This window comes from Egretta garzetta, unplaced genomic scaffold (genome assembly GCF_000687185.1).
Source record: "Egretta garzetta isolate BGI_Z169 unplaced genomic scaffold, ASM68718v1 scaffold473, whole genome shotgun sequence".
In the NCBI taxonomy this organism is placed as follows: Eukaryota; Metazoa; Chordata; class Aves; order Pelecaniformes; family Ardeidae; genus Egretta; species Egretta garzetta.
This window is the reverse complement of record NW_009259319.1, coordinates 2,309,307-2,323,671: the sequence shown is the minus strand read 5'-3', so window position 1 is coordinate 2,323,671 and position 14,365 is coordinate 2,309,307.

The window sequence follows — 14,365 nt, the reverse complement described above, 5'->3', positions numbered from 1 at the left end:
AAGTAGAATTAAATAAAAGCATTAATAAAACCCCATATTACTGTTAGCCATGGAAGGATAGGTAGGCAGTCTCATTTAATGTCTTTACTTTTTAATTAAATCTATCACCAGCCAAAACAAACTTTAACTCATTATTTAAGTTTGCCACTGTTTTGCCACAAGATGACTCAGGCACATTTTTTTTTTAAGCTGCAAATTTACCACAAGCCCATTGCACTCCCCGTGAGTTTAATATGATTGTGTACACTATGGTAGGTGTAAATTATCCTACAAATTGGGAAAAGTATGATTTTGTTTACATGTTTCCATGGCAATACTTCCTTCCTCCAAAAAAAAAGAACAAAGTAAAATTTCAAACAGAACCCTTTAGATATTCTTGCAGAACAAATGCAATCAGTATGCTATTCAATATATAAGGAATTTTCAGGAAATAAGAGGAAATAAGAATTATTTTACAAATGCTTATAATACACCTAGCCCTACTATTTCTTAAATTTTTTTTCATTACATTGTTTCCTCTCTAGCCTGAGAAAACCACAAAAGAGAAAGTGCAGTAGACGTTTGTTGCTATAATTGTGCATAGTACTAGCTTTTAATAACTGAAAGCAATGGTTTTGCTATCAATATTGTACAGTATTGTCTGTGCTGGTCACAGCTGCCTGCCTAGCATAATTAGGGAGACCCAGTTGCTCATTCCCATATACTAATATTTTGATAAACCATTTAGCTTTTGCTGACAACTGCCTCTTACAGACAGGCAGGGTGGTTCTTTTGGGATGTTTTTTAGGTCTGTCTTGATCTGGGAGAATGCAAGTAATTGGTATTCAAACCACTAAACCTTGACATGAGTAAAATATTTTAAAGAGTCAATTTGTTTGGTTTTAAACAACTAAGAGTCAATTAAAACATCTTACTTTGTCTCAGATTTAAAAAAAAAATTACACAGATGCCTCCATCTTATTCACTACGGAAACACATCATCCCAAGGTAGAAAACTTCTCTATATATTTTCAGGATTTAACCGGATAAGCAGATCAGCACTTGCTATAATCAAGATTAAATGACATGCATGGACTACTTGCAACAAATCAGTCTTGCCAAGCCCCTTCCTGAAGCAGTCAACACAGGTTGTAGCTTTTTCCTGTTCTAAGGAGTCTGAAAGACATTTCTTTTTATGAGACTCTCCCCCAGACATACATGTCATAAGGAAGGCTAGCATCCCAGAGTACATATGTACCTTATAAATTCAAACTTAGACCTTAGCCTTAAGCTCTTTCACAGCCACTTTCCATTCCCCTGATGTCATTTTCTCTTCATGCACACACAGATGCCAGACAGTGACATGAAGACCTTTATATTTTGATCATTCTCCAGAAATAGCCCTAGGACAGAGTTCTGTAGGTTTTATTTAACCTCTCTTAATTGCTGTTGGGAAGATGAGGATGTAATTTGATTGCCTTTGTAACAGAAGAGACAGCTGAGGATCACAGAAGTTTACAGCCTGAGAGAAAAAGGTAGATGGGGAAAAACAGTTTCTGATGCATTTTTCTAAATAAAATTTTCTCCCTCTTAACGCATGCACGCATGGAGAACTATGTAAATGAAACCAATTGTGTGACAAGCATATTAATATTACCCTACTTTGAAAATGAAATTTGTCTGAAATGGTAAGTGAAATTAGATGTAATTAGAGCAGCCTAAAAAAGCAAAACTTAAGAGACATGCTGATTTGTCCTCATCAGCTCTCCCACTGGATGGCTAAAATAATCAGATTGCAACTCTAGCCCTGACAAAGCTGCTATGGCATCCCATCTACCCCCACACTGCCCTGCTGCCCCACAGAGTTAGTTTTTTTCAAGCCCTTCACTTCTTATGTGGGAAGCCACGACCTGTAAGAGCAAGTTAATTAGTGGAAAAAAATTAAGTTGGTGCCTTCAATGAAAAACCATTTATTGGTTTGGCCTCACTGGTGGAACACAATGGAAAAAAAAAGAGGTGGTGGTGGTGGGGATATCCCAGGATTTTAATCATTCCCCTTTGGTAATCTACTTTTTAGCCTGGTCCTCTAAGTAGAAAATAAACAGTTTATGTTTACTGCTACACAGTTTCTGAACTGTAGATTGAATTTTCAGCAGCATTTGATATACGGAAAGACTTCAAAGATTCTATATATTCTCTTATAATAAAGAAGAAAATAAATAAAAGAGGGAGACCCTATTCCTTCAGTAAAAGACAAGGTAGCTGTCTAAATTCCATTCTTGGTACCTGAAAAAGAATTCACATAAATAAAATATTATTAACATGCCCTCTCTACCAAAACAATGCTGAGAATTTGGTAGATAGGAGAGAATCCAACCATGAAATCTTTCAACAATGCCGGCTGTTTGGTGCCGTTCCTCGTGCCGTGGCTGGGTGCTGTGCACTCTTAAACAGCTGGTGCATCCCAGGAACTACTGGCAAACTGACAACGCACCTGTAATATAATACTTGTACCAACACACCAATGCACTTGGCATTATTAACACTCTAATATACTTCTAGTTATTTTATAAATAGGGTAAGTACAGGGATCTTGTCAGGTCATGTAGAGAGGAAATTAGAAAGGCAAAAGCCCAACTAGAACTCAACCTGGCCACTGTTGTAGGAGAGAATAAAAAAAGTTTTTACAAATACGTCAACAGCAAAAAGAGAGCCAGGGAGAACCTCCCTCCTCTAGTGGATGCAAGGGGGAACACTGACACCATGGATGAAAAAAAGGCTAAGATACTTAATGCCTTCTTTGCCTCAATCTTTAATGGCCCAATGAGTTATCCCCAGGGTACCCAGCCCCCCGGGCTGGAAGATGGGGACGGTGAGTGGAATAAACCCCCCATAATCCATGAGGAAGCAGGTTTTGACCTGCTATGCCACCTGGACATCCACAAGTCTATGGGGCCAGATGGGATCCACCCAAGACTAGAGGGAGCTGGCAGAGGAGCTTGCCAAGCCACTCTCCACATCATTTATCAGCAGTCCTGGATAACAGGGGAGGTCCCAGATGACTGGAGGTTGGCAAATGTGATGCCCATCTACAAGAAGGGCTGGAAGGAGGATCCAGGGAACTACAGATTTGTCAGCCTGACCCTGGTACCGGGAAAGATTATGGAGCGGATCATCTTGAGTGTGTTCACCAGGCACATGGAGGACAATCAGGGGATCAGGCACAGCCAGCGTGCATTCATGAAAGGCAGGTCCTGACTGACCAACCTGTTCTCCTTCTATGACCAGGTGACCCACCTAGTGGATGAGGGAAAGGCTGTGGATGTTCTCTACCTGGACTTCAGCAAAGCCTTTGACACTGTCTCCCATGGCATTCTCCTAGAGAAGCTGGAGGTTCATCGCCTAGATGAGTGTACTCTTTGCTGGGTTAAGAAGTGGCTGGATGGCCGAGCCCAGAGAGTCATGGTGAATGGAGTGAAATCCAGTTGGCGGCCAGTCACAAGCGGTGTTGTGGATCTGCTGGAAGGTAGGAAGGCTCCACAGAGGGATCTGGATAGGCTGGATTGATGAGCCAAGGCCAGTTGTATGAAGTTCCACAAGGCCAATTGCCAGGTCGTGAACTTGGGTCACAACAACCCCGCGCAACGCTACAGGCTTGGGGCAGAGTGGCTGGAAAGCTGCCTGGTGGAAAAAAACCTGGGGGTGCTGGTTGACAGCCGGCTGAATATGAGCCAGCAGTGTGCCCAAGTGGTGAAGAAGGCCAATGGCATCCTGGCTTGTATCAGGAATAGTGTGGCCAGCAGGAGTAGGGAAGTGATCGTGCCCCTGTACTCAGCGCTGGTGAGGCCGCACCTCGAATACTGTGTTCAGTTTTGGGCCCCTCACTACAGGAAAGACGTTGCATTGCTGGAGCATGTCCAGAGGAAAGCCACAAAGCTGGTGAGGGGTCTGGAGCACAAGTCTTATGAGGAACAGGTGAGGGAACTGGGGTTGTTTAGCCTGGGGAAAGGGAGGCTGAGGGGAGACCTGCTCGCCCTCTACAACTGCTTGACAGGAGGTTGTAATGAGGTGGGGGTCGGTCTCTTCTCCCTGGTAATGGGCAATAGGACAAGGGGGAATGGTCTGAAGTTATGCCAGGGCAGGTTTAGGTTAGACATCAGGAAAAATTTTTTCAATGAAAGAGTTGTCAAGCATAGGAACAGGCTGCCCAGGGAGGTGGTCGAGTCCCCCTCCCTGGAGGTATTTAAAAGCCAGGCAGACGAGGTGCTTAGGGACATGGTTTAGTGGTGGGATGGCAGGGTTTGGTTAATGGTTGGACTTGATGATCTCAAAGGTCTTTTCCAACCTAAATGATTTCTAGGATCAGGTTGTAATTTGGAATATGCAATATCCAGAAATGCACATGGGTTGTGTACACTGGACTTCATCTGGACCTTTGGATAACTGCTTGTTGTCCAGGTCACTATAAAGCACCTCCAGCATGACTAAGTCCCTCAGGTACTGGATATGTCTCTCCATGGTGGTCCACTTGCCAGGATGACATCTACCATCTTCCTTTCCTTCACACCTGACAGGAGTCGCCTCAAGATGCTGAGGGCTTGTGCCCCTTTTCCAATAGCTTTGTCAATGCTCCCTTCCCTAGAAAGGGATCCCAGCTGCTTGGCTTCCCTAGCTTCCAAGTGTAGGCTACCGGCCCATCTGAGCAGCCAGGTGACAACGTGCTCACCTGGACGGTGGCTGAAATCTTTTCACCTATCTCGCAGCTCACTCAGGGTGAGGGATCAGGTGGTTAATATCTTGTTTATGAGTTCTGTCTTTTCCTCTTATTGTCATGGCCCTGTTTTTTCATCATCCCTTACTATATGAGCTGACTTTCGTGTCCAAGATTTCATCTTGTTTATAGGGGTGACTGATACCAGCACGGGTTGGTTCTCCGGTTCAGCTGCAGTGCCTGTCACTGGGGTTGGAGTAGCTGCAGTGCCTGTTGTTTTGTTGTCAGATCCAGAGACCTTTTCTTCCCCTTAAGGGTACTGAATAGCATTAAACAGGGCTTGGTAGGCATGGGCCAGGCCCCAGCACGTTGCATTTGTGTCTCTCAAATTGCCACAGTGACAGCATCCTTTTTCTAAATATTTTACCAGTTTTTCAGGATTCTGCACTTGTTCAGGGGTGAAGTTCCAAAACACTGGAGGTGCCCACTGTCCCAGGTACTTGCCCATAATATCCCACACACCCTGCCACACATAACTGTCCAGCCTCAGGGCAGATCTCTGGGTGGTATTCTTTGATTGCTGTGTAACTTTAAACAAGACCTGAACCACGTTCAGGAGTAGGAGCAACACAAACATGCCAGTTTGAACATCCCAAGAATATTCAAAATTCTCAGGAGCTCTTGTGACTAGCCTGGAGGAGAAGGGGAAGGTGAAGGAAGGTGCCTCCCCCATAAATTGGTTCTCCAGGAAGAAAAGGTACAAAGTGTAATTATTAATAGTTTCCAATAGATGGCTCCCAAAGTACAGAGGTGACGCCAATGCTGAGTACAAATAGCAGATAAGCAGCATGACCAGCCATTTTATCATACCATAAATCAGTGTTACAAAGTACAGCAAAACAATAACCTTGACCCAGGTCCCAACAGCGATAAACAGCACAACAGGGAACATAATACTGCAAGTAATGTGTTACGTAACACAACTCTAAGAACAAGCACAACTTTGAGAGCAAATTAATCAACATTGTGACCAGCAACTATCAAACCAATATAAGTGAATGTTTATAACAAATTTGTTCTAATGCACTCTGGTCAGATTTGTCATTATCTCAACCTGTAGAGACCCAGGTTGGGTGCCAAAAAGGACTGTTGTGGCTTAACCCCAACCAGAGATTGAGCACCAAAGAGCCACTTGCACTCCGCCCCTCCTTGCTGGGACAGGGGAGACAGTCAGAAGAGTAAAAGTGAGAAAACTCATGGATTGAGATAAGAACAGTTTAATAATTGATGATGATGATGATGATGATGATAGAATATAGAAAGCAAGTGATGCACAATGCAATTAGAATCATAGAATCATAGAATGTTTTGGGTTGGAAGGGACCCCTAGAGGTCATCTAGTCCAACCCCCCTGCAGGAGCAGGGACACTGCTAATAAGATCAGGTTGCTCACAGCCCCGTCCAACCTGGCCTTGAATGCTTCCAGGGATGGGGGCTCCACTACCTCTCTGGCCAACCTGTTCCAGTGTTTTACCACCCTCATTGTAAAGAATTTCTTCCTATATCTAGTCTAAACCTACCCTGGTTTAGTTTAAAACCATTACCCCTTGTCTTGTCACAGCTGGCCCTACGAAAAAGATCTTCCCCATCTTTCCTATAGGCTCCCTTTAAGTACTGAGAGGCTGCAATCAGGTCTCCCCGCAGCCTTCTCTTCTCCAGGCTGAACAAGCCCAACTCCCTCAGCCTGTCCTCATAGGAGAGGTGCTCCAGCCCTCAGATCATTTTTGTGGCCCTCCTCTGGACCCACTCCAACACTTCCATGTCCTTCTTGTGCTAAGGGCTCCAGAGCTGGACGCAGTACTCTAGGTGAGGTCTCACCAGAGCAGAGTAGGAGGTGCAGAATCACCTCCCTCGACCTGCTGGCCACGCTTCTTTTGATGCAGCCCAGAGTACGGTTGGCTTTCTGGGCTGCCAGCGCACATTGCTGGCTCATGTTCAGCTTTTCATCCACCAGTTGCTCATCACCTGCTGACAGATGTCCATCCAGTCCCCAGGCAGTGGTCCGCGGGCCAGCTTTCCTCTAATTTATGTACTGAGCATGGCATCATATAGTATGGAATATCCTTTTAGCCAGCTTGGATCAGCTGTCCTGGCTGTGCCCCTTCCCAGCTTCTTGCGCATCTCCAGCCTTCTCAGTTGGTAGAGCACAAGAAGCTGAAAAGTCCTTGATTTAGTGTAAGCACTGCTCAGCAACAACTAAAACATCTGTGTGTTATCAACACCATTCTCATCCTAAATCCAAAACACAGCATTATACCACCTACTAGGAAGAAAATTAACTCTATCCCAGCCAAAACCACAACAAACATGCAAACCAGAAAATATTTTCTAAACCAGAAAATGTCAAAAGAAACTAACAAAAAAAAAAAAGAATTTTTCTTTTCTACTGATTGCAAAGAAAGGCAATACAAGAAAATAATTTTGGACAGACTCAACATGAGACAAACCTCTTGTAACAGTCTTGTATTTAATTCACTCACCATCTTCCTTCTCTCCTTAATGGTATGTAAGTTGCAAGCTTGCAACACTATTTCAAAGACAGAAGATGTTTCCTTTTAACACTTGTGCAGGAAAATGTGGGAAAATACTGTTTCGTAGTTTGCCTCTCTGTCCCCAAATTGACTGAATGTCAGCAAATCTTAACTACTTCCTTAATTCTCCTAATTTTTCAACAAATGTTCTTTCTATTTAAAGTTCGAGTTATTTTTAATCCATGCTACCATAAAGAGTCAAGCACTACTAAGATTACACTGGATATGACTTTGCCAGAAGCCTCTGTCTGTATATTTGATTCAGCCATTAAATCTGGGCCTGTATCTCCTCATGACATTTTGCTATTTTAACATTACTTCGTACAGTCTTTGGGAAACATTCATGTTGAATTTAGCAATATCCTGTAAAACTTGGCTGATGTCAAGGCAATTGCACAGTATATAAATCTCTATTGAATTAGGTTCTTTCTCCGACTCATTTTCTTTTCTAGTTTACAACAAAGACTGACCTCAATTGCTTTTCTTCACTGTATCTAACCCTTTTCTCTTTTATATTCAGTCTGCTCCATAAGTACTTGAAACACCTATGCAAATATAACAAAATATAGGTTATGTTACGAAAAGGAAACACACCGTGAAAAGTGTAAAGTCCAATGCCATACCAATTCTAGACAGGGATCATTAATATAGAAAGAAGAAAGTTATTGAGAATTACAATGTGGTCTGAAGAGGTTACAGGTTTAACAGGGATGGTGGCAACATGAAAATTGGTGAGAAAACCCTTTCTGGGATGTCCACTTGATACAGACAGTCTTGCCCTGTGCTGATGACAAAACTGTTCAAGCACCCACATGTGTGTATAAAACACTGTCCTTTTTTTTTTCCCTAGGTTGTCCAGTTCTCAACATCATTCCAAATTTACCTCAAATCCATCGGAATTGTTCAGGAATGTTCTAAATTCTTCTGCACCTCTTTTTGTCCTTCTCTCTATTACTCATGTGTATTGGGCTCTAGGATAACACACCCCAGGTTTTTCACCGAATCATAGAACAGCCCAGGTTGGAAGGGACCTTGAAATATCAACTGGTCCAACCTTTCATGGGAAGGAGAGCCTAGATGAGATTATCTAGCATCCCGTCCAATCACATCTTGAAAACATCCAGTGATGGGGACTCCTCCACGTCCCTGGGGAGGTTGTTCCAGTGATTGGTTGTTCTTATTGTAAAAAATTTCTTTCTTATGTTGAGACAAAATATTTCCCAGTGCAATTTGTACACCTTGCCCCTTGTCTTCTTTATGCAGCTCATTGCAAAAAAAAAGAGTCTCTGTCCTCTTTGTAGCCACCCCTTAAGTACTGGAACACTGTGATAAGGTTCTCCAAGCCTTCCCTTCTCCAGGAAGAAGAGACCTAACTCCTACAGTCTTTCCTCACAGGTCAGGTTCTCCAGCCCTTTGATCATCTTCGTGGCCCTCCACTGGACCCTCTCCAGTCTGCCCATGTCTTCCTTGAATTGTGGGGACCAGAACTGGACACAGTACTCCAGGTGCAGCCAGACAAGTGCTGAGTAGAGTGGGATGATCACACCTCTATCTCTCCTAGTAATGCCCCTGTGGGTGCAGCCCAGGATCTGATCTGCCTTCATTGCTGCAGTGGCACGCTGCTAACTCATGTTCAGCTTGTTGTCCATCAGGACACCCAGCTCCCTTTCAGCAAGGCTGCTCCCCGGCCACACAGATCCTAGCCTGCCCTGGGCTCTTTCGTTATGTCATCCCAGGCGCAGAATCTTGCCTTGTCTTTGTTAAATTTCATGCTGTTCTTGCCTGCCCACTCTTCCAGCCTGTCCAGGTCTCTCTGTAAGATGGCTCTCCCTTCTGATGTAGTCTGCCTCACCAGCCAGTTTGGTGTCATTAGCAAACTTTGTGAAGGTGCTTTCAATCCCATCATCCAGATAATTTATGAAGATGTTGAACAGTGTGGGGCCCAGTGTCGATCCCTGGCAGAACCCCACTTGTGGCAGGCTGCCAGCCCAAGTAAAATACATTGATCACCATTTATTCCACCCATCAGTTTAAAGATGTACACAGGTCTCATGATGAGCCAAGTTTGTGTGAGGTGGGTTTACGAGTCTTTTTCATATAATAAACAGCTTGTTCTTTGAAAAGAAGACAAGCTACGTAGGTGCTGTTAGCACAGTTACAGACTAGGTGAAAGCTGTACATCTGTACACAATGATACATTGATGGTGATAATGCAGCAAGGCCTCAGGACTAAAGCACCAGATGGAAACCTAAATTCTAAGGGATTTTCCCCACTAGCTCCTCAATTGCCTTCTCTTGATTTCCATTTCCTTGGTGGTGAAGTGGTTCTAATGATGTTTACTTACTTTATAAACTGCCTACTGCAGATGGAAGAGGCTGCATACTAGGTAGGTGACCTTGTTATGGAATGGGTCCTCAGGTGGCACACCAGGATGCTTTCATTTTACATGATTTTTATTTGCATAATTCAAAGAAGACCTGCGTATTAGCTGCTGTATGTCTAGAAATCTGTGTCTCCAGAGCAGTGATTACTTTCTAAGGTGCGTGGTTACTGGGAACGAGTACAACTCCCTGGTCATCAGTGCATGGAAAGCATGGAAAAAAGGACAAGTCACAGTGCAGAGGTTGTTGCTGAACCAACTCTCTTTTTCAGCCTCAAATCTCACTGATCTGCTGATCACTTCTTGTATTAAATCGTAGAATCATAGAATCATTAAGGTTGGAAAAGACCTCCAGGATCATCAAGTCCAACTGTCAATCCAACACCACCATGCCTGCTAAACCACGTCCTGAAGTGCCATGTCTACAAATTTTTTGAACACCTCCAGGGATGGTGACTCCACCACCTCTCTGGGCAGCCTGTTCCAATGCTTGACCACTCTTTCAATGAAGAAATTTTTCCTAATACCCAATCCAAACATCCCCTGATGCAAGTTGAGGCCATTTCCTCTCATCCTGTTGCTACTTACTTGGGAGAAGAGACCAACACCCAATCATTGCTGATTGAAGTCAGACAGTGTAGTGTTGCCCATTACACTATCACTTGGAGCTAAATATGCAGTCTCTTGTTTGCGTGCATGCTAAATTCCATTTTGTATTGTCCACATGACAAGCTACTTTCAGTATGGGATTTTTTTGCTGGTTGGTTTTTTTTTTTTAATATCTCAAAACATTTTCTGTCTTTATGGCCTATAAAACCATATGTGCCTATTTCTTGTGATTCAAGTGATAAGTGCTATCACTTTCAGTGCAGGGTAAATAGGAAACTTTAAAATGTGAGTAACTGACAAACTACAAAAGTGATGGGCACTAATTTGAAATATCTCGGGTCAAGAAAAACTGTGGTTCTTTTTCTCCCCTGTAGCTTTAATTCAGTGTTCTGAGAGCAAGAATCACCATAATTCTTTGGATTCCTAATACATTACTACTGAGAAAAATACACAGTTCCTTCTGAAAATTAGTTGAGAAAGCTATTGCATAAACATGACAGAAGACCCTGCTGCTCTGGGGTGAGGCCATGTCATGTTGCAAGGGCGTGTGAAAGGGGGGAAAATTCTAAGCATTTTTTTGGGGAGCTTTTCACATTTTCTTCCTCACTCCATTTGTCTGAATTCCTTATACTAGGAATTAAGCACAGAGCAAGGAATGGCTACATCTGAAGAGCACTGAAGTGAATCCAGAACCCAAGAACACGGTTTCACAGGTTCTGTGGTATGACTGGGGTACTGCCAAACTGCCTCCCCTTCCAGCCTCCTTTCACTACCATGTAGCTTTCCTTGAGCTGGAGCCAAGTGCTCCTGTGAGTATGCTCAGCTGATTCAGCTCAGAGATCGATCTGGAACTAAGGAAATTTTGATGGACAAGATGAGGACATGCTCTTACTGACTTTCATGACCATCACTAAAATGGATTTTTTCCCATCTGTTTGAAAGCTTTGGCAGAAGTGAACATTTCAGCAACACTAATTACATCCTTAAGGCAGAATATTGTTCCATGGCCAGTTTTAAAAGTCTAAGATTCCAAATGTGCTCTCACTAGTGGACACAACACATCCAAATCAAGGGTAATGCAAATTGTCATGTTAGCGTGATCACGCTGCAAAGTAAGTTTACCATAGACAGCTAATTTCTCACTAAAATTACCTTCAATAAATATTTAAAATCTCAAGCTCAGTATGATCATATAGAACAAATATAAAAAAAATACATAGTGTAGTCTGATATGGAGTGTGTCTTCCCCGCCCCCCTCCTCCCATATAGCTCCCTGTTGCACTGTCTTTTCATTTAGATGTGGACTTTTGCATGGCAGGAAGAAAAAAAGCTTGGGCCCTGTGCTAAGCAGATCTAACCATGTCTTTACTACAGTGGATGGCTGAAAAACAGTGCAACTCATGCAGGTAGTACTGTGTATCTGATCACTAACCAATACGGTGCAGACAAGTTGGCCCCACGTCCCTCCTGAAAGGACTTTGGCACCACCTATGACAGTAACGATTTGAACTGCTTGGATGCCCTGAAGAGAAATGATGAATAGAGCCAAGTCAGGCACAGTGCCAGGGTTTTAATTTTCTTTCCAGCTTGACCAATGGCTGCTGTACCAATAGCTGTGTGTGGTCGTGGCTAGAAGAACCACTTGCTTACAGTGACAAAGTCTGTGGACGAGCTAGGAACTGAAAACACGTTGTCTACGCCTCAGCTACAGCTCTAAACGTTTGGGGGGCCCACTTTTGCTAGAACCCAATGCATGGGTTGATGACACCTTGCAGCTACGTTATTGTGAAATACCCCTTTGACCATATATTTGTATATATAAGGCCAAAAATGGTGAAAGTCCGCACAAGATTGTGCAATGCATTAGAAAATGTCACCTCTCAAAGAGCAGCAGCCTGAGCCAGCTGCACCCTCTCTGTCAGGGAGCAGCAAGGGCCACTGCTCCCTGGGGGATGGGGAGCTGGAGGGCAGGACAGGGGCCTCACTAGCCAAAGCCACAGCCCAGATCATGAGGCAGTATGGCAGTGATGAGGCAGGTCTGAGGTGAAGCCAGCAAGCCAGCCTGCAGCTCAGGGTCAGGACCAAGCCAGCAGCTGACAAACAGATCCCATGGTGATGGACAGAGGCCAGAAGCCCCCAGGTCAGGGGCTGGCTCACCCTATCCTTGTCCAAGCAGAGGCATGGCTGTGGCTGACCCACGGCAGGAGGGAGCAAAGGGCTAGGGCTGAGCTTCAAACAGTGCCCAGGGATGGGGGTGAGGGATGGAGTCCCCAGGCAAGGGCGGCCTTTAGGTCTTTGAGGCTCTCAAGGTAGTGGGTTTACAACCTTAGTATCAAGAGAAAACCCTTGCGCTGGAGTATATCCCTCTAGTCTTTCTCAGAGGTGTCAGGGCCAGACCTTACGAGGAAGATCTTTGTGAAGTTTCACTAGGGTCAATGGAGGTCATGATCTCCAGCAGGCATCTGGATGATTTCAAACACAAAGCTGTTGGGCTTCTGTTCCCCCAGTGTTCTATTGTGCTGGTGAACACCATGCAAGGACATTTATGGCCACAAAGGCCTCTCAGTTAAGTGGATGGGGTACTCTTATCCCAGGGTCTTCTTCCCCGAGGCATTTGTGGAGCTGCTGCAGCTCCAGCTTGAGAAGGTGTGGCATGCTGTGCAGCTGACTGGAGCCTATTTTGTCTACATATTTGATCTATATACAAAATTAACCTTCTGAGAAGAAGGTTTGCATTAGAGTAACAGTCATCAGGAGACAGAATAGCTCAAGGGATGCTTCACACCTCTGGGTCACTAGATCAAAACAAGCTCACTCCAGGTCAGGTGTGACAGAAACCTACCTGAGAGGTTTTTGTTAGGCTCTGCCAGCTGGCCGATGAACAGACAGTTCTGGAGACTGATCTACGATACCTGCCATAGGATAGCTTCTTGAGGTCAAGGTTGTAAAAGCATGATGTCAAAGCAGAGGAAGAAAGCCTATACTGCTGTTCTCTTGTCGGTGCTTGTTCTCCAGGTAGACGTAAGGTTTCATCCCCCTGCTGAAAAAAAGTTTTACCTTTCAGATGTACTAATTTCCCTTTTGAGTTGCTTTTGCTCAAGATTTTTTATATATTCCCCTCAAGGGTGAATGGATTGCTGCCTTTTTGATACAAGTTTTATAGTATCCAAACCCAGTTTCCTTGTAGAAGGGACAATGGCATCTTCAGCTCTTGAACCTTGCCAGACTACTTTATAATACTAATCTGTTTACATCATCAAGATACTTTTTGTTCGACAAAATTACTTGAACAACCGTTTCTGAAAGACCAAGTTATTTATAGCCAATGTAAACCACAGTAAGCAAAAGCGTGTAGTTGTGGAAACTAAAAAATAAATTCTGGCATTCTTGAGATCAGTGGCATTTTTTTCTCTCCTTTAAGTATGGGCTAAGCATTTAAAGCTTAGCATCAGGGTTTATTTTTAATTGGTCATTCAGAAAAGACTGCATTCCTGAAAACAAACAATATTTTGTGATCATAGTAAGTCATCTAAATTTTGAGAGCCTCTCAAGGGGAATTACAGTTGAAAAATATGGCATAAAAACCACTTGCAATTTTGCAAGATGAGTACACATCAAGTGAGGTAAGTATGTTAGTCCTGTATGTGGGGAAAGAGAAATAAAAATGTAAAAATGCAAACACTGGAGCAGGGATAAGTGGCCAGCCTAGAAGCTGAAGTCACTTCTTTTGAGATTCAAGCATGGTCTTAAAGAATGAAAATGGTAATGCATACTCCTACATATTATTGTTTATTACTCCTTTATTGAATACGGATAGCCACAGTTTTTCCCTGTTTTGATGCCTGCGTGCTATAATTTTCCCTTGCTATTAGAAATACTTGATGGGGGTCTCCACCCGTGGAACATGGTGGCCCTTGAGGGGAACCTGGAATGGGGGGTGGAGTGGGGATTTGGGACTCTACATGGGCTGAGCTGTACTCCATTTGCCTCCACCATGGGGTGGACAGGCAGGGAGCCAGCGGGCATGGTCCAGGCCGGAGGCAAGGGACAGGCCTGGCCCAGGCAGGAGGCAGGCAGGCAGGCTGGGCCCAGGC